Here is a 21301-nt window from a genome sequence, read left to right as displayed (position 1 = left end):
GTTTTTCCTCTGGAGCTAAAATGAGCTTGAGAGTATGTAGAAATTCCCTGTATTGATTTGAGAGCAAAGGCAGGTGTAGGAAACCCACCAGAATGACATTTACACAACTCCTCCATTGTTAGAATTTTCATGGACAGAGAAAATATGAACAAAATATACATGTATGGGCATCTCACAATAAAACTCATCATTTTGAATGCTAACTCAAAAATTATTACAAAAAATTTCTTCAGATCTTTTCCTAAGAAAGGGTTCTTTCTGGTTTCCTTCCTCTATTTCCCTCATCCACAGTTTAGTGCATCCCCTGAATTCTGACAGATGGTAACAGGGCAGGATTTGTCGAGGACAAACTTGTCATGGAAAGTTGACGCTTTCATTTTTAAAGGTGGTCTGTGAAGTTTATCAGGAGTACTGAGGCACTATTAGAAACCTCTCCTTACTTTCAGATTCCATCATGAAGCTGAACTATCAAGGACTTGACTACTTTAAAGGGAAGGAAACACATCTTCATGGGACCGTCAGGTGGACCACTCATTCTCTACAGCCGTCAGTTGCCAAGGATGGTAGGACTTTACCTGCATTGTTTCTGTGGTACACAGACCACAATTTATAAGCCAATGTTTGGATCTGCTCATGTGCTCTCAGTCCTGCAATCTTAGAGACACCAGCATGGGCTACCTGGGAAATTTTCTACAGCTAAATGAGAAATGAGATGTGGTCTGCTCTACTTTTTGCTTAACAAAGTTCCTCATTTAGCAAAACAATAATTCCATAGTTTATCATCTTCACATTATAGCAATGTAAACAATTTTTGGTGGTGTTTTGGACAAGAATATAAATGAAGCAGACACACACACACACACACACACACACACACACACACACACACAAGCACCCCATAACTCAATGTTGTTACAATACACATTAGTAAAAGAATAGCTGACTGTCATATAATAGAGCCGCATAGCCAATTGAGGAGTACATGTTTGATTTCTGATCCACTTTTCTCTCTTGTTTTTGTTTGTGTTTTCAGGCTTGTTTGAAAATATGGCATAACGGATTAAACAGCTCCACATGGTGTTTTGAAATTCATTCCAACTGTAGGCTGAGTGACCTGGAGGTTAGAGAGATGGCCAAATTCCAGAAGCTTCAGCATTTCCTTGGTGTCACGATCTACCTCAATCATCTCCTGATCTAGGGCTGAGACCTCAGGAACATAATTATTTCTCCTCTCTCTCTTCTTCCTGCAACTTGATAGAGATACCTCTCACAGGACTTTTCTGAATCCGCCTCCTCAGATGCGTGACGTAGCAGGCTATCTTGTTCCGAAGGATTTTGCTGGGGATGATGGCAATCTTCTCGCACATGCACTTGGTGTGGAAGTCATTACCCAGGCATGTGCAGTACTTTTCTATGATGACCTGGGCCGCCTTTTTCACAGTCTTGGTGTGAACATGGCCCATGTTGTTGGGTCTTGGTAAAAGAGGAAACAGGAAGCACCCTCCCTGAGAGACTTAAGTGGGGTGTAAACACATAGTAAAGTGACATCAGTGGAAACCCTTCATTTAGACAGTGGAAACTCTGTGAGGCCCTTCTGTTCACTGCCTCCCTCTGCCCACAATGTTCAGCATTCCTGTCACAGGTGACAGAGAGATGATGTCCAGTTCTCTTGCAGAGAGAGAGAGAGAGAGAGAGAGAGAGAGAGAGAGAGAGAGAGAGAGAGAGAGAGAGAGAGAGAAGCATCTGTACTCTTGTACTCTGTAGGCTTGCTGCGCATCACATTGGCTTCCTCATTCACAAAAGATTCTCACGTAGAATTGAAATTGGAAAAATGGTCCTTGCAGTGTTGCATTTGTGAAGCATACTGTCTGTATCAAGAGCAGATCATGCCCACAAGTATCAATTATATTTTACTGATATGTCAACTATAAACTAAATTTTGGTTAATGTGTGGAATGGGGCATTATGGCATTTTACATCATCAACTGAGCTAGGTCACAGTTACCTTAGCATTAATTTGGGCTTCTTCAACTTGAAATAAATACAAGAGCCCTTCACAAATCAGCCATATTCTTCTTACATGCAGGTTCCCACCAAATCACCCTTCTGGACAAAGGGTTGGTATTCAACACCGAAGAGCAATGGTTGTCTGCATAATACCAAATGGAGGCGTTCATATAACAAAATGACTTCACTTTGTAATGTTATTTGTCTCAACTCTATTATATTTATTTCCCACTTAAAAATGAAGACAGACGTTGGGCATTATAGCACATGCCTTAAATCCCAGAACTCATGAAGTAGAGGCAGGTGGATACCTGGTCTACATAGTTCTAAGACATCCAGAGCTACAAAATGAGACTTTGCATCAAAAAGAAAAGAAAAAAGAAAAATGAAAATAAGGAAGAAAATCAAAGAAAAGAAAGAAAGACAGGTTTAAATGTCCATAGACACACAACATTAGTTAGACCTTGAAACTAGGCACAAATTAATTCAAGCATGCGTATTTCTAAATTCAACTGTAAGAAATATAATGTTTCAGTCTAAACGGCTCCGAAAAAAAAAAGAAAAAAAAGTCATTCTTTATACTTATTTAAAAGCTTGGGAAAAGAGGACGGTTTTAGAAAGAAAGTGTTATAAAAATTGTGGTTCATGTCATTATCGAATGAAGAATAGAAACACACAGTTACATTAAATAATTTGGTAGAAATTACTCAGGAATGATCCATGGGTTTTAAAGATTTCAAGCTTGAGAAGCTGATTCTCAAATCTCTGATTTGAGAGATAAGCAGCTTGAGTCATCTAACGAAAAGTGTACCACTTAAAATAACTGTTCAACTGACTCCCTCGCCCCCAGAGAACGGCTTCTGATCAGGCTATAGTGGTCCCTGGTTAGTCGGTATAGTCAGACCCTCTCATGGTAAGGAAGCCCCAGAGCAGGGTTCATAAGGCATTCAGGATACCCTCTGAGAATTTACCTTTGGAGCCAATCAGTTAAACAAGAGCCTGGTCTGATGTGAGAAATCTATACACTCACCTCCCAGTGGTTCTCTCAATATTAATATAGAACGGAAAGCAGAGTGTGCCGCCCAGGAAGCCAATTACACAGTGAACGGGAGAGCTGTACCATTCTGTGTGTCGAAGACTGTTGGAGTCGGCAGATTGAAAGGGGGCTCTTGCTTATTTGGACTAAATGGTAGATGTCACTTAGCCACAAAGAAGTTGTCATAGAAGGTAACTGGCATGCTCTACATGACGAATGCATATGTATGTTTGCTTTAAACAATTCCCGGAACTGTGAGCCTGAAGAAGTTCCTTTACACTTTCCCCAGAGACCCAGTGGTTCCTGGGACAGGAACCCTCATGGTTAGCATGATGTAAAGCTCTTAAGGGAAGCGTTGTTCTATTCCGGGTGATGACACACATGTATGATTTGGAAAATAATTATTGGCTAATTACATCTTGGTTAAAATGCGTGAGAAAGTTTTCAATAAGATTATAAGACAATGAAATTTAGGATGAACCATACCTGCTGTGGTATTTATACTTTCCCACTGGGCCTTAACGATGGAAGTTGCTAGACTAAAATAATTATATCATAAAATACACCTGACACATTTTTAATTTTCGCCCAGGGTCTCTTTCCCAATAATATCTCCACTTATACTACTTTCTTTATGGGAGAAAATAAAATTCGTCTTCCAGTTCTTCACTCATTTTCTATTTCTTTTCTTAAGCAATATTATATTTTGATCCCGAGATTTAATCGGAAGTATGACAGTGCCTTCATCTCTTAAAATAAGTAGTGACGAATCCAAGGATGAGAATTGTGTGAAGAAGCCCCTTTCCTGAATTCCATGATACACACAAGTTAGACTGATACATGAGAATTGTGAGGTTTGGTTTGAACTTTCAATCTGATGCAGCCGAGAAGAGACTGTCTGTGAAAGATTGTCTAGATGAGACTGGCCTGTGGTGATGTCAGGAGAAAGCTAGCTGAGCACTAAGCATACACACATTCATTTTCACTCTGCTTCTGACTGTGGATCTGACTGAACAGTGGCTTCAAGTTCCTATACTCTTGATTTCCCCACAGTGATGTACAGTAGCACGGAATTCTGAGAGAAAATAAACCATTTCTCCCATAAGACCTCTGCCATAGAAAATGGAAAGGACACCAAGAGAGGAACCTAATCACAAAGTCCCATTCCCAAAGAAATGGACACCCAAAAGAGTATGCCTCCTCTTATAAATGTGGAGGACAGATGGGTAAGGGTACTGTGAATGGGTATACCATTTGCAGTGGGTCATTCTTAAAATGGCCGGATTCAATGATGTATAGACTTCTGCACAGTGATTGCTGTTTTATATGTGTGTGTGTGTGTGTGTGTGTGTGTGTGTGTGTGTGTGTGTGAGTGTGTGTGTGTGTGTGTGTGCGTTGTTCTTTTTTTTTTATTAACTTGAGTATTTCTTATATACATTTCGAGTGTTATTCCCTTTCCCGGTTTCCGGGCAAACATCCCCCTCCCCCCTCCCCTTCCTTATGCGTGTTCCCCTCCCAACCCTCCCCCCATTGCCGCCCTCCCCCCCACAGTCTAGTTCACTGGGGGTTCAGTCTTAGCAGGACGCAGGGCTTCCCCTTCCACTGGTGCTCTTACTAGGATATTCATTGCTACCTATGGGGTCAGAGACCAGGGTCAGTCCATGTATAGTCTTTAGGTAGTGGCTTAGTCTCTGGAAGCTCTGGTTGCTTGACATTGTTGTACATATGGGGTCTCGAGCCCCTTCAAGCTCTTCCAGTCCTTTCTCTGATTCCTTCAACGGGGGACCTATTCTCAGTTCAGTGGTTTGCTGCTGGCATTCGCCTCTGTATTTGCTGTATTCTGGCTGTGTCTCTCAGGAGCGATCTACATCCGGCTCCTGTCGGCCTGCACTTCTTTGCTTCATCCATCTTGTCTAATTGGGTGGCTGTATATGTATGGGCCACATGTGGGGCAGGCTCTGAATGGGTGTCCCTTCAGTCTCTGTTTTAATCTTTGCCTCTCTCTTCCCTGCCAAGGGTATTCTTTTTCCTCATTTAAAGAAGGAGTGAAGCATTCACATTTTGATCATCCGTCTTGAGTTTCGTTTGTTCTAGGGATCTAGGGTAATTCAAGCATTTGGGCTAATAGCCACTTATCAATGAGTGCATACCATGTATGTCTTTCTGTGATTGGGTTAGCTCACTCAGGATGATATTTTCCAGTTCCAACCATTTGCTATGAATTTCATAAACTCGTTGTTTTTGATAGCTGAGTAATATTCCATTGTGTAGATGTACCACATTTTCTGTATCCATTCCTCTGTTGAAGGGCATCTGGGTTCTTTCCATTTTCTGGCTATTATAAATAAGGCCGCGATGAACATAGTGGAGCACGTGTCTCTTTTATATGTTGAGGCATCTTTTGGGTATATGCGCAAGAGAGGTATAGCTGGATCCTCAGGCAGTTCAATGTCCAATTTTCTGAGGAACCTCCAGACTGATTTCCAGAATGGTTTTACCAGTCTGCAATCCCACCAACAATGGAGGAGTGTTCCTCTTTCTCCACATCCTCGCCAGCATCTGCTGTCACCTGAGTTTTTGATCTTAGCCATTCTCACTTGTGTGAGGTGAAATCTCAGGGTTGTTTTGATTTGCATTTCCCTTATGACTAAAGATGTTGAACATTTCTTTAGGTGTTTCTCAGCCATTCGGCATTCCTCAGCTGTGAATTCTTTGTTTAGCCCTGAACCCCATTTTGTAATACGGTTATTTGACTCCCTGTGGTCTAACTTCTTGAGTTCTTTGTATATTTTGGATATAAGGCCTCTGTCTGTTGTAGGATTGGTAAAGATCTTTTCCCAATCTGTTGGTTGCCGTTTTGTCCTAACCACAGTGTCCTTTGCCTTACAGAAGCTTTGCAGTTTTATGAGATCCCATTTGTCGATTCTTGATCTTAGAGCATAAGCCATTAGTGTTTTGTTCAGGAAATTTTTTCCAGTGCCCATGTGTTCCAGATGCTTCCCTAGTTTTTCTTCTATTAGTTTGAGTGTGTCTGGTTTGATGTGGAGGTCCTTGATCCACTTGGACTTAAGCTTTGTACAGGGTGATAAGGATGGATCGATCTGCATTCTTCTACATGTTGCCCTCCAGTTGAACCAGCACCGTTTGCTGAAAATGCTATCTTTTTTCCATTGGATGGTTTTGGCTCCTTTGTCAAAAATCAAGTGACCATAGGTGTGTGGGTTCATTTCTGGGTCTTCAATTCTATTCCATTGGTCTATCTGTCTGTCTCTGTACCAATACCATGCAGTTTTTATCACTATTGCTCTGTAATACTGCTTGAGTTCAGGGATAGTGATTCCCCCTGAAGTCCTTTTATTGTTGAGGATAGCTTTAGCTATCCTGGGTTTTTTGTTATTCCAGATGAATTTGCAAATTGTTCTGTCTAACTCTTTGAAGAAATGGATTGGTATTTTGATGGGGATTGCATTGAATCTGTAGATCGCTTTTGGTAAAATGGCCATTTTTACTATATTAATCCTGCCAATCCATGAGCATGGGAGATCTTTCCATCTTCTGAGGTCTTCTTCAATTTCTTTCCTCAGTGTCTTGAAGTTCTTATTGTACAGATCTTTTACTTGCTTGGTTAAAGTCACACCGAGGTACTTTATATTATTTGGGTCTATTATGAAGGGTGTCGTTTCCCTAATTTCTTTCTCGGCTTGTTTCTCTTTTGTATAGAGGAAGGCAACTGATTTATTTGAGTTAATTTTTATACCCAGCCACTTTGCTGAAGTTGTTTATCAGCTTTAGTAGTTCACTGGTGGAACTTTTGGGATCACTTAAATATACTATCATGTCATCTGCAAATAGTGATATTTTGACCTCTTCTTTTCCGATCTGTATCCCCTTGATCTCCTTTTGTTGTCTGATTGCTCTGGCTAGAACTTGAAGTACTATATTGAATAAGTAGGGAGAGAGTGGGCAGCCTTGTCTAGTCCCTGATTTTAGTGGGATTGCTTCAAGTTTCTCTCCATTTAGTTTAATGTTAGCAACTGGTTTGCTGTATATGGCTTTTACTATGTTTAGGTATGGGCCTTGAATTCCTATTCTTTCCAGGACTTTTATCATGAAGGGGTGTTGAATTTTGTCAAATGCTTTCTTAGCATCTAATGAAATAATCATGTGGTTCTGTTCTTTCAGTTTGTTTATATAATGGATCACGTTGATGGTTTTCCGTATATTAAACCATCCCTGCATGCCTGGGATGAAGCTTACTTGATCATGGTGGATGATTGTTTTGATGTGCTTTTGAATTTGGTTTGCCAGAATTTTATTGAGTATTTTTGCGTCGATATTCATAAGGGAAATTGGTCTGAAGTTCTCTTTCTTTGTTGTGTCTTTGTGTGGTTTAGGTATAAGAGTAATTGTGGCTTCGTAGAAGGAATTCGGTAGTGCTCCATCTGTTTCAATTTTGTGGAATAGTTTGGATAATATTGGTATGAGGTCTTCTATGAAGGTTTGATAGAATTCTGCATTAAACCCTCTGGACCTGGGCTCTTTTTGGTTGGGAGACCTTTAATGACTGCTTCTATTTCCTTAGGAGTTATGGGGTTGTTTAACTGGTTTATCTGTTCCTGATTTAACTTCGATACCTGGTATCTGTCTAGGAAATTGTCCATTTCCTGAAGATTTTCAAGTTTTGTTGAATATAGGTTTTTATAGTAAGATCTGATGATTTTTTGAATTTCCTCTGAATCTGTAGTTATGTCTCCCTTTTCATTTCTGATTTTGTTAATTTGGACGCACTCTCTGTGTCCTCTCGTTAATCTGGCTAAGGGTTTATCTATCTTGTTGATTCTCTCAAAGAACCAACTTTTGGTTCTGTTGATTCTTTCTATGGTCCTTTTTGTTTCTCTTTGGTTGATTTCAGCTCTGAGTTTGATTATTTCCTGCCTTCTACTCCTCCTGGGTGTATTTGCTTCTTTTTGTTCTAGAGCTTTTAGGTGTGCTGTCAAGCTGCTGACATATGCTCTTTCCTGTTTCTTTCTGCAGGCACTCAGCGCTATGAGTTTTCCTCTTAGCACAGCTTTCATTGTGTCCCATAAGTTTGGGTATGTTGTATCTTCATTTTCATTAAATTCTAAAAAGTTTTTAATTTCTTTCTTTATTTCTTCCTTGACCAGGTTATCATTGAGTAGAGCATTGTTCAATTTCCACGTATATGTGGGCATTCTTCCCTTATTGTTATTGAAGACCAGTTTTAGGCCGTGGTGGTCCGATAGCACGCATGGGATTATTTCTATCTTTCTGTACCTGTTGAGGCCCGTTTTTTGACCAATTATATGGTCAATTTTGGAGAAAGTACCATGAGGAGCTGAGAAGAAGGTATATCCTTTTGCTTTAGGATAGAATGTTCTATAAATATCTGTTAAGTCCATTTGGCTCATGACTTCTCTTAGTCTGTCGACATCACTGTTTAATTTCTGTTTCCATGATCTGTCCATTGATGAGAGTGGGGTGTTGAAATCTCCCACTATTATTATGTGAGGTGCAATGTGTGTTTTGAGCTTTAGTAAGGTTTCTTTTACGTATGTAGGTGCCCTTGTATTTGGGGCATAGATATTTAGGATTGAGAGTTCATCTTGGTGGATTTTTCCTTTGATGAATATGAAGTGTCCTTCCTTATCTTTTTTGATGACTTTTAGTTGGAAATTGATTTTATTTGATATTAGAATGGCTACTCCAGCTTGCTTCTTCTGACCATTTACTTGGAAAGTTGTTTTCCAGCCTTTCACTCTGAGGTAGTGTCTGTTTTTGTCTCTGAGGTGTGTTTCCTGTAGGCAGCAGAATGCAGGGTCCTCGTTGCGTATCCAGTTTGTTAATCTATGTCTTTTTATTGGGGAGTTGAGGCCATTGATATTGAGAGATATTAAGGAATAGTGATTATTGCTTCCCGTTATATTCATATTTGGATATGAGGTTATGTTTGTGTGCTTTCATTCTCTTTGTTTTGTTGCCAAGACGATTAGTTTCTTGCTTCTTCTAGGGTATAGCTTGCCTCCTTATGTTGGGCTTTACCATTTATTATCCTTTGTAGTGCTGGATTTGTAGAAAGATATTGTGTAAATTTGGTTTTGTCATGGAATATCTTGGTTTCTCCATCAATGTTAATTGAGAGTTTTGCTGGATACAGTAACCTGGGCTGGCATTTGTGTTCTCTTAGGGTCTGTATGACATCAGTCCAGGATCTTCTGGCCTTCATAGTTTCTGGCGAGAAGTCTGGTGTGATTCTGATAGGTCTCCCTTTATATGTTACTTGACCTTTTTCCCTTACTGCTTTTAATATTGTTTCTTTATTTTGTGTGTTTGGTGTTTTGACAATTATGTGATGGGAGGTGTTTCTTTTCTGGTCCAATCTATTTGGAGTTCTGTAGGCTTCTTGTATGTCTATGGGTATCTCTTTTTTAGGTTAGGGAAGTTTTCTTCTATGATTTTGTTGATGATATTTACTGGTCCTTTGAGGTGGGAGTCTTCACTCTCTTCTATACCTATTATCCTTATGTTTGATCTTCTCATTGAGTCCTGGATTTCTTGTATGTTTTGGACCAGTAGCTTTTTCCGCTTTACATTATCTTTGATAGTTGAGTCAATGATTTCTATGGAATCTTCTGCTCCTGAGATTCTCTCTTCCATCTCTTGTATTCTGTTGGTGAAGCTTGTATCTACAGCTCCTTGTCTTTTCTTTTGGTTTTCTATATCCAGGGTTGTTTCCATGTGTTCTTTCTTGATTGCTTCTATTTCCATTTTTAATTCCTTCAATTGTTTGATTGTGTTTTCCTGGAATTCTTTCAGGGATTTTTGTGTCTCCTCTCTATGGGCTTCTACTTGTTTATTTATGTTTTCCTGGAATTCTTTCAGGAATTTTTGTGTCTCCTCTCTATGGGCTTCTACTTGTTTATTTACGTTTTCCTGGAATTCTTTCAGGGATTTTTGCGATTCTTTCAGGCATTTTTGCGATTCCTCTCTGTAGGCTTCTACTTGTTCTCTGAGGGAGTTCTTCACGTCTTTCTTGAAGTCCTCCAGCATCATGATCAAAAATGATTTTGAAACTAGATCTTGCTTTTCTGGTGTGTTTGGATATTCCATGTTTGTTTTGATGGGAGAATTGGGTTCCGATGATGCCATGTAGTCTTGGTTTCTGTTGCTTGGGTTCCTGCGCTTGCCTCTCGCCATCAGATTATCTCTAGTGTTACTTTGTTCTGCTATTTCTGACAGTGGCTAGACTGTCCTATAAGCCTGTGTGTCAGGAGTGCTGTAGACCTGTTTTCCTCTCTTTCAGTCAGTTATGGGGACAGAGTGTTCTGCTTTCGGGCGTGTAGTTTTTCCTCTCTACAGGTCTTCAGCTGTTCCTGTGGGCCTGTGTCTTGAGTTCACCAGGCAGCTTTCTTGCAGCAGAAAAGTTGGTCTTACCTGTGGTCCCGAGGCTCAAGTTCGTTCGTGGGGTGCTGCCCACGGGCTCTCTGCAGTGGCAGCAACCAGGAAGACCTGTGCCGCCGTTTCCGGGAGCTTCAGTGCACCAGGGTTCCAGATGGTCTTTGGCTTTTTCCTCTGGCATCTGAGATGTGTGTGCAGAGAGCAGTCTCTTCTGGTTTCCCAGGCTTGTCTGCCTCTCTGAAGGTTCAGCTCTCCCTCCCAAGGGATTTGGGTGCAGAGAACTGTTTATCCAGTCTATTTCCCTCAGGTTCCGGCGGTGTCTCAGGCAGGTGTCCTGCCGCTCCTGGGCCCTCCCCCACGGGAGCCCAGAGGCCAGTTTCCTCTTGGGCCAGGGATGTGGGCAGGGGTGAGCAGTGTTGGTGGTCTCTTCTGCTCTGCAGCCTCAGGAGTGCCCACCTGACCAGGCGGTTGGGTCTCTCTCTCACAGGGTCTGGGGGCAGAGCGCGTTGTTCTTTTTAAAAGTGTTTTTCTAACTTTCTCTGTGTTCTCAGTTTATGTCCATGTTTCCAAACATAAATTGCTGTAACTGGGAGGAGAGTCTTTCACGAGTGCTTTCAGGAACTCTGTTCTTAGATTTCAGATATTTAGCCTTTCTATCTATTGTGGGGGACCTCTTGTTTGCCTGTTTCTTTGGGGGGGTTTCAGGAAACCTACAATGTTCCATCGTTCGGAGGACTCTGGCTTTAGAACTGTGAGTATTAATTCTAATCCCTGTGCTAACTTTAACTAGGCTTACAGATCCTTATTCATGGCTCTCTGACAGAATTCTGTTTGTTTTTCTTCCATATATGGTGCCAGCTTTTGGATAGATATGTGACTAGTAGGCTCGAAGAGAAATGTAACCTGGATGCTAATAGTCATAGGTTGCAAAGATAGTTCATCTAGCTGGCCAGACCTGGGAGTGTTTGTGAATGCCGGGAAATGCAGTGACACAAAACAGTCACCATATGTTCTGCTTTCAAGGACTCTAATCTTAGCAGAAGAAAATGTAAGTGGGATTACCTCATCATGAAAAGCTTAATGTCTTGAAGAGGTTTATCTTAGAGTTCTGCTTAATCATTTTCCTCAATGACACGGAACCAAAGCCTTTAAATCTCATTCATTTGTTCAAATGCACCTTCCTACCCCCACCCCCACTCCAAGCTATTTTCTGGTTCATAATTTCAATCCTTTCCCAAGTCATAGTTAGCGTATTTTCTAAGTCACATTTCTGACTTCTTGGCTGCTAGTCCCTCTACTCAAGGCAACCATTCCTTTGTTCCCAGAATGCTGGGTTTAAACGGCAAACAAATAGCTTGAATTCCATCAGATGTAGACTGCGAGTTCTGCCCGCAGAGCACAGTCTGCTGTAGGATAAGCAGGCTGTCTCTGCCATATGCTGTTCTTTCTGCTGCTGCCATCCTTTTGGGGAACTTTATGGAAAAAATACTATGGAAGCTGTTTATCCTGGGATTTTGTGATTTGTTTTTAATTTTAATTTTATGTCTACCAACTTAGCTCACTTACAACTGCTTCGATCATGCCACCCACTTCCTTCTGCTGGAACAGCTGAGCCAGGGTTTGAGATGAGGGGACTAACAGGAAATGTCCCAGGTGACTAAGAATGGCTTGTGAAATGTTCCTAGACTCACACAGTTCCAAGCAAAGAAATGCTAGCTGTAACAAAGCACTCAGGATTATTCTTCCAGCTCCCATGAGAGTAAATTCTAAGAGGAAGAACACTCACACGTCATGTATTTGTAATTTGGCTGAGAAGTGTGAACAAAACCTAAATTAAAAATAGTGCTTTATTCACTTACAGACTCAATCCTTCAGCACAAACATATGTGTACATGAGTGTGTGGGCGTTTTCAAGATTTACTGAGAATGTGTTATTTGTTGGCAAATGGGATAAACTCATTATTTAAAGCGTATTCTAGGGAGGTGTTAAGAGTTTAAACTTCTTACTGGAATAAATCTGGGACCATAAAAGAATTAGCATATTATCTGGTATATTTGAAATGATTGTAGAATGGATAATGTACTTTTTAAAAAAAAAAACATGGGGCAAGAGAAGGAAGGAGAGAAAGGATAGCAATGGACACAGTCTGAAAAGCACATTTGTGAATGGAAAGAAGGTCTTCTCTAAGAGTGAGACCACAATTCTAGAACCACTAATGAATGAATGTTTGCAAATGAACAGGAAGGAGCACATGCACTACACACAGAGGAAAGGATAGATGGCCAAGGCACAGTAATTAACCATGATTCTTTGGTTCTAATTGTGAATATGTCTCCTGAAATACTTAGTTCCACTGGGCTTTGTAAGGAATAAGACCAAATGTAATTCAGGCTCAGAGGTCGAGATGAGTGTGATTGGGAGCTGTCTTCACCTCTAGACTGAAGCAGGGTCAGAGCAGACCAGGTCTCTTCTTTTTGAGGAGGAGGGAATTCTTAGACAAATCAGGTTTTATTCAGAAGACTGGAATTTGTTTAAGTTTAAATCCTTCCCTCATTTTGAAATCTCAGGAAGTAAATCAGTCAGACACCCAGTTTCCACGTCAATGAGCATGATCCAAACTCCAGAGACTCAAAATAAATAAATAAACGAATGATCATTTAATGTAACAAATCAAACATAATACACCGCTAGTAGACACTGGCATCGTTTCCTCTGTAGTTAACTGTATGTGCCACTAAGTAATCATCCGACAGTCATCTGGTGAGACTACCTCTTATTTTGAAACGTGTGTTTGCCGTGGTGTGTGGGAGACTTTATGTAAGTGAACAGTTCAGACACCTCCTCAAAGACTGCCTTTTCCGTTCTCGGAGTGAATAAACGGCTGCTTCTCTTTATGTTAGTTTGAGTGGATTAATGTCACAAGAATACAACAAAAATTTCCACATGCAGCCAAAGTCCCCACTTAGTGGTTGGTTGTCTGCGTTGTCATGAAACACTTTAAAAACCTCACTAAAGTATAATGTACAAAAGGGTCTACACTTAAAAAACATATATTTTGATTTATTGTCAAAAAGAGCTGTGGTTCATTTACTTATAGGTTTGCCTTATAAAGCTGATTTATTAGTGGGAATTTTTCCTGTTGAATAATACTGCATTACCTATTGTGTATCTGGAATTCCATGCTTTTAGGATTAAGGGACCGAGCAAACAGTTTTAACTTTATTATAAATGTATACTACGTTCCGGTTGGGCTTTGGAGTCAGACAGCTTGCAGTTGAAGTTCAGGTTTCTCATCTCCCCTGCTTACTTGCTGATGAACTCCAGAGCAATTTTAGCTTCTCTGATCCTTAACTAGTTTTCTTATCTGAAATATAAACATGTTTAGTACAACATGAACTGCGCCCCCAACGGGTCGAGTATTTGAATGCTCAAGCTGGTGGCATGGTTCTGAGAGTTTATGAAAATCTTTTGGTCATGGAGACTGCCTAGTGGCTACTAAAACAGACCTTCGAAGCACACAACTCAGCCTTACGTCTAGGATTTGCTTTCTTTTCTGTAGATGGAATCACCGGGCTCTGAGCTCCCACTGCCGCACACTGAGCCTGACCTCTGTGTCTTCCCTACCGTCATAGACTGAGAGCCCTTGAAACGGTGGGCCATAATAAACCCTTACCCCTTAGGCTGTTTCTGTTGTGTTTTGTACCAGGGATGACAAAAAACAGCCAATGCAACACTTGACCTATTTATATAAACTCTCGATGGGATGAAATACGTTCTGTAGTCTGTAAAGTGCCTAGGGCAGAGGTGGGCTCATGGAGTTACTGTTGGCAGGATCAACAATGTCTTCTCACAGATCTTGGCTGTGAGGATAGAGCTATGCTGTGCCAGCTACGGGGCAATTACAGGGATGACATTTGTTGGCTTCTAAAACCTAAATCATCACCAAGAGTGTATGTGTGGTGGGGGAACCTTTGGACCACACTGTGCACTTCAGTCAGTGGGTCTGAAGATTCCTGGAAGACAGAGTAGGCAGTTTCTCATTCCGAAGGACTAAACAGAACCAAGCCTATCGATGACCATGTGTGTTCCTATGCAATTTTATAGGCTTTATTTCAGGCTAAACATCTGCTGCTCCCTACAAGGTAGAAACAACCATGGAAGAAAAGATGTTTATTTGCTTTTGCTTTTCCCCCTCTTATTTATGGATGTCAGGTGAGATTTCTTTTTCTACCTTTCCCAGACCAACTTGCCTCTTCATCTTCTGGAGGAGCTTTAAAGTCTAATCACTCATGCTTCACAGATAGATGGCACCAAGTACAGTTGATGTAGGGCATGTGCCAGCAAGAGGCTACACAGGACAAACTCTAGGGCATATCAGTGTTCCCCACATGCTCATGGGTTGAGGGCTTGGCTTCCTGTGCACAGATGACGCTTTTACCAACTGACTAGAGTATGAGGGATGAGACTTAACAGATGGGTTAACCCTGCTGTTTATAACTTAATGGGATGTTGGAAGGTGGTGACCCTGTTGTAGAAGGCAGGTCACTGGGGCTTGTCCTCAGAGAGGGTACTTGTCTTTTCTCCTTTCCTTCCCCACCACCATTTACTCCACTACACCTTTGCACCTCTTCACCACAGCCCAGAAAAAGCAAGAGCCAGACAACTGTGGACCAAAATCTCTGATGCCTTGAGCTAAAATTAACTTTTTTTCTTTTAAGTAGATTTTTCTCAGGTATTTTCTCACAGTAGCAGAGAGCTTACTAACATAGTGTGTCACTAAAGTCACTTAAACCTTTTTTTGTATGTAGAAATGGTGTCTTGGTGCCATTGGGAATGCTGCTGAGAAATATTTGCGTGGAAACCTACAGTGCTATGATTACACAGAAGAGACGCATCCTTCCCACCATTTGCTGTGGTTCCTCTAAGAGCCAGCAAATGAGTGTTTCTCTGGTTTGTTACTTATTGCAAATATTCATCGTACATGGTTGTCATGTAAGCCATCAGGCAATATAGTGTGTATTAACCTATTTCGTGACTCCATGACTGATGACAGCTTGACCCAAGCCGTAACACATTTCAGTACCAGAATTAGGCTAGAATTCTGGAATTAATCAACAACTCATTTCTTCTACTTAGAGGAGTTAAGAAAAGAGTGAGTGTATTAATGTTAGAATGGGGAGGACATACAGAGAGAAGTAAGGAAAAATGTTGGTGTGTGTGTGTGTGTGTGTGTGTGTGTGTGTGTGAGAGAGAGAGAGAGAGAGAGAGAGAGAGAGTAAGTAAATAGTGACCCCCTTCTTTATTACTCCATTTGGATTGTTTCCATTGTTTTCACTTAGTGTCCTCCTTCTGAATTGTCTTAGAGTCTTATTGCTGTCAACAGACACCATAACCAACATGAGTTTTTATAAAGGACAACATTTAATTGGGGCTGGCTTACAGGTTCAGAGGTTCAGTCCATTATCGAGGTGGGACCATGGCAGCATTGCAAAATCGAGGCAGGCATGATGCAGGAGGAGCTGAGTTCTACATCTTCACCCAAAGGAAGCCAGGAACAGACTGAACATGACTCACCCCCAAACATTTAGAATGTTTCTGTCAATGTCCTTATACTAGCTCATCCTAACTGACAGAAGAGATTTCTCAAAGAGCCACTCTGCAGCTTAAGAAAAGAGAAGAATAAATCCCTTCATTTGACAAGTTTTGGGATTACAAACTTGTCTCCCTGAAGCAGAAGTCTAGGCAGGAATAACAATGTCAGGGTTGGACACTAATACGCGTTCAGAGAATAGTGGAGTCTATTGAGCCAGACTTCAGAGATCTTTAATAGTGGAAGTGGATGAGGAAAATTATAGTGTAGAGAATGAAGCAGTAAGCCTGATTAATTATTTAGAAGAATTGGGGCTGGGTAGCGTTCTTGAGATGGGACAGCAGTTAAGAGTGTTTGTCAAACAACCCAATGACCAAAGTAGAAAAAGAAAGCAAATTCCTGAAAGTTGTTTTCTAACCTACGTGCGTGCGCGCGTGTGCGTGCACGCACAAACACACACACACACACACACACACACACACACACACACACACAGTGAAAAAGAATAGAAAGGCACACTGGGCCACTTTGCTGCAGTTAGAGGTAGGAGGCATCGGTTGTGACACGTTCAACTGTAAAGTTCATTCAGTCACCATGAGTATCAAGACAACTCCAGGCTCTGGAGAGGCTAAACAAGTCACCTTTGCCTTCAATGTACCATATTGCCTTAATCCCTTCTAAAATCACCTAAAATCTTCAGTATGAAAAAAGCTTCCAAACATAACATTGGATGCAAGGACCATATCTAGTCTGTCACCCACTGAGTTCTCCCTGCCTGATGCTCTCTTAAGCTCTGTAACAGTCTGCAGTGGTGAAAAGGGCTGACCACAGGACATTTTGAAGACTTTTTTTTCCTAAAGGAAGAAATTTTAAGACAGACAACTGAAAACAAAGACACCTGATGGACCACAAGTCACAGAGGATGAATGACAACATGATAAAGTGATATGTGAGTGCCTCAATGTGCGATTTCCTGAGAATATTCTCTCAGAGTGGGACACTATTAATTATGTTCTTTTACTACCCGAGCCTGTGCTAGCAGATGTAGGCGTACACGGGCTACACTTGGAGAACTAAAAATCTAGGCTGTCAGATGTAATTTTTAAAATTATTACTATTTGGTAAATCATTTTAAAAGAATGCTGCTTCTGAGCAGCCCAATTTTATTTCACATTGAAACAAAGACTAAATTTAAACCAAGTACCTTCCTTGGAAAAATTCCCTTTCCCATAGAGTCTTGGCAGGAATTACATCATACGTACGCACATTGAGAGCATAAGGTGCTGGCAAGTCCAGCCTTTTACTTGAAGAATCTAGTCAGCCTCCATTCTAGGAAGCATGGAGCTGAATGCCATAGATTCAGGATAGCTTAGTCATAGAAGAAATTGCCTAGGCAAGATGCAGCTCAAAAGTATATGCACTATGACACTTACATTTGATGGGGCTGTCATAAAAGAAAAAGAAAAACAAAAACATGGAACTGGGGCCAAGATACAGTTCAGTTGGCAAAGTGCTTGCGGAGGACCAGAGTTCAAATCCCTGCCTCCCTATAAACATCTCGTGTGAATATGTGAGCTTGTTCTGGGGAGGAGGAGCCAGAGCGTTCCTGAGGCTTTCCAGCTAAGCAGTCTTGTCAAGTTAGCAAGCCTCAAGAGCAGAGACTTTCTAAAAAATCAAGGTAAACAGTATTTTGAAGTTGATCTCTTGTTTTCATGCATGTATACATACAGTCATATATGGCTACGCACACACACACACACACACACACACACACACACACACACACACACACAGTCCCTACTGAGTCCAACTAAGCTTGTCTGCATTCAGTGAGTATACTGTTGGCTGTCCATTGTAGCATGAGAAACGTATTAGAGGCACCACCTCTTAAGAAAATTGACTGTTTTTCTCCAACTAGCAACTAGGATGTCACCCAGGAGTGGGTCTTGTGCTCTGCACCGCCCCCTAGAACAGCCATGCTCGAATACTGACTACATTAGTTTGTGCAGGTCTTGTTTTGGCAACCACAGCTCCAAGAGGTCATCAGGTAACTGCTTGTCATGCTCAAAGGCACTGTCTGGCAGCCGTACTCTCCAGCCGCTGGCTCTTCCAAATGTATGTCCTTTCTTCTCTCTTCTCTGAGCCTTAAGGGGAGCTTTGATGTCACCCTCAAATCAGTTGCGTCGTAGCCCAAGCAACAGAGTGATTGCTGGCTTCTTGGCTCTCTCAGGCAGTAGTGTTCTACAGGTCAACCCACTTCCATAGAACATGGTGTGTTAGCTAGAATTCAAAGTCAGATACTCTTTAATCCCCTGGCGGGAGGACTTACATCACTCACACTGCAAGCTCTTATTTCCACTGTTCAGTTTAAAATCTCCACAGGGCTCTTGAAAAGGCCCTGTTCTGAACTTCAGGCAAGTGAAAACCTGTTGTTTCTCCGTGAAACTGGCTTTTATTTCATGTGTCTTTGACTGTATTAACAGTCTCGTTGACTTTGTTGCTTCTGGAAGATGCAGGTCTAAATTCCTGTAGCCTTTCACTGTAGACTATACCCCGGCTCTATAACCAGGAAGGCCTCCCCTCATCTCATCAGGATACCTGTGTCAGCATTCCACTTGGCCACGTCGGGCGGGAGTGTAGGGCATAGCTGGAGCGTCTTCACACAGTAAGCACTCTACTAGGAGCACTGACCAAGAATAAGAAAGTATATAAGCCATATAATCTTGCAACCTGTTAAATGCTCTGCAAAACATACAGGACAATGTGATAGGAAAGTGGGAGGGGCAAACACTAGAGTGTGGGCTCCTAAGGCCAAAGAAGCAGCGTTGTGGACGGGGAGCAGGTGCATAAGAGCCCTGAAAGGCACCAGGATTGACAGTGAGAAGAGACAGGCTGGGATTTCTGCTGGTGTTGCATGCACCAGGTGGCCTGGGAAGGGAGGCAGGCAGGGAAGAAAGGCACAGGACTTGGACAGTTATCATAAAAAGTCCAGGTTTAATGTCATCCCACAGAAAACCACTGAAATGAATTAGGTTACAGAGTAATAGGACACAATTTATATTTTGTGAAGTTTCACTCATAATCTGGAGGTTGATGTTATGGTATGATGTTAAAAGGGATAGGAGTGAGGGGGAGAGAATCATTACATTTGGTAGATGTGCTGCTCTCTCTCTCTCTCTCTCTCTCACACACACACACACATGGAGAGAGAGAGAGAGAGAGAGAGAGAGAGAGAGAGAGAGAGAGAGAGAGAGGACAGAGAATAACTTAAATTTCCAGTATATTTGTTACTGAAATTCTTTTAAAGATCAAATTTAGTTTAATGTAACATGTAATAAGTTACACCCAAGTGAAAGCACTCTCTCTCTCTCTCTCTCTGTCTGTCTACACACACACACACACACACACACACACACACACACACACAACGCACACACACACTCCCATATGCACCATGCTATCAAAACACACGGTGTTTCTATTCCCTGAAATGTCCCTCCACAACCTTTAGTGCACATGCCTCCTCTTCCCTTTCTCTCCTTGCCTGGTGCAGTGGTGCTCTGCTTTCCCTCACTATATATGAATAGAAGATGTTTCTAGAATGACACACAAAAGGAATCATACTGTCTCATCTGATTTTTTCTATGGTTTGTGCTTCTTTTACTCAACATAATTTCATTAACTGATTGACTGAATGAACAATTTTGAGACATCTCACTCTAGTCCAGTCTGGACTGGATGAATCTCTTTGTGGTGCTACTGACCAAGTCTTCTGAGTTTATAGCCATGAACCACCATGTCAACTTGTTTCTGTTTCCCTTTTAAAAATATTACTCTTATTGATGAGATTATATTGTTGAGAAGAAGACTCTTTCTCCCATTTTAGTATTTCGTAGTTGGTCACGGCTCACTGTGCATGGTTGAGGCCTCACTGGATTTTACCTGTCCACTTTAGCATGCCCATTGATGCTGTTCATGTTCAGGTTATGTTTAGGAGTCACGCTGGTGAGTCATTCATAGTGTAGACTCTGTGTTTACTGGGAGACACAATATCATAGCAAACTCTCTGTACCTCTGGATCTTATAATTTTCCACCCACTCTTCCTGATCCCTGATCAGGAGTTGCAGTGTTGATATAATTTGGGACTGAACGTCACATCTCTGCAATTTGATTGATTATGGTTTTCTGCAATCTTATCTGTGGGGTTTCTCATGATTTGTATGTGTTTTGGTGGTTCCTAGTAAGACCCTGGAAGTGTATTATAACATTATGATATATCATAGTCATGTATGTATAGGACCATACGTTTTTCACACATACATAGAAATTTATGATACATGATAGACCAATGAAGTAAGACCAGACAAGTTTGCCAATATAATAGATATCTGTATCGCTGAATTATGGACTTCAGGCTTCAAGTAATATTAAAATACAATGGCTCAAAGCAACTTAAGGAATAAGGGGTTTGTTTTAGCTTACAGTTCCACATCACAGTACATTACTGAAGGAAGTCAAAGCCAGATCTCAAACAGGGCAAGAGCTTATGTGGAGATCACTGAGGAATACTGCTTACTGGCTTATTCCCCATGGCTTTCTTAGCCTGTTTTCATTCACTTGCTAGGATGACCATCTCAGAGTTGACTAAGATACCATGAGTTTGACATTTCCACATCAATAATCAATAAAAAATGCATTGCAAACTTTCCCATAGGCTCATCTGATGAGGGCATTTTCTCTATTGAGGTTCTCTCTTCCAAAGTGACTCGAGCTTGTGTCAAGTTGACATAAGACTAGCTAGTATACTGATTGATATATAGGTTTATAGATGGTAGATAAGAGCAGGGAGAGAAAAGGAGGGGGAGAGACAGACAGACAGGGTGCGTGAGAGATAAGGGAATGGAGAGAGGACCTAGACATAATAATGAGAAGACTAAAGACAAAAAGAAGACACAAAAGTAGCCAGGGGACATGATGTCAAATTCAGTAAAGAAGCAACTGAATTTGAACAGTAAAGATGAAAGTTCTTCACTGTAATGAAGAAATCCAGGTTACTGCCGTCAAAGAAATGAGAGGGAAAAAAAATCAGAGAAATTCATATGTACAAGTATGAAAAAAAAAGCTAGGCATCCCTGCTTCCCTAGAAAGTGAACCTTTCACAAGTGCTATACAGAGTGTTGTGCATATACAGAAGGACACCATAGAGCAAAGAATGGTCCAGGAAACCAGTGCACACATATGCATAGCGAT

General features: G+C 41.2%; 1 protein-coding gene and 1 pseudogene across 2 annotated transcripts in view; both read right to left on the bottom strand.

The window, feature by feature from the left end:
- Positions 1-21301, bottom strand: part of Kcnh8 (potassium voltage-gated channel subfamily H member 8) — a 426523-nt gene that overhangs the window by 45656 nt on the left and 359566 nt on the right.
- On the bottom strand, positions 1047-3511 carry LOC148003307 (small ribosomal subunit protein eS17 pseudogene; annotated as a pseudogene). The gene has a single exon (XR_015629322.1). The product of XR_015629322.1 is annotated as a small ribosomal subunit protein eS17 pseudogene (transcript).

The sequence above is a fragment of the Rattus norvegicus genome, chromosome 9 (assembly GCF_021556685.1).
Source record: "Rattus norvegicus strain SHRSP/BbbUtx chromosome 9, alternate assembly SHRSP_T2T, whole genome shotgun sequence".
Lineage (NCBI taxonomy): Eukaryota > Metazoa > Chordata > Mammalia > Rodentia > Muridae > Rattus > Rattus norvegicus.
The sequence above is the reverse complement of the archived record's forward strand: the minus strand, read 5'-3'. Positions and strand labels throughout refer to the sequence as shown.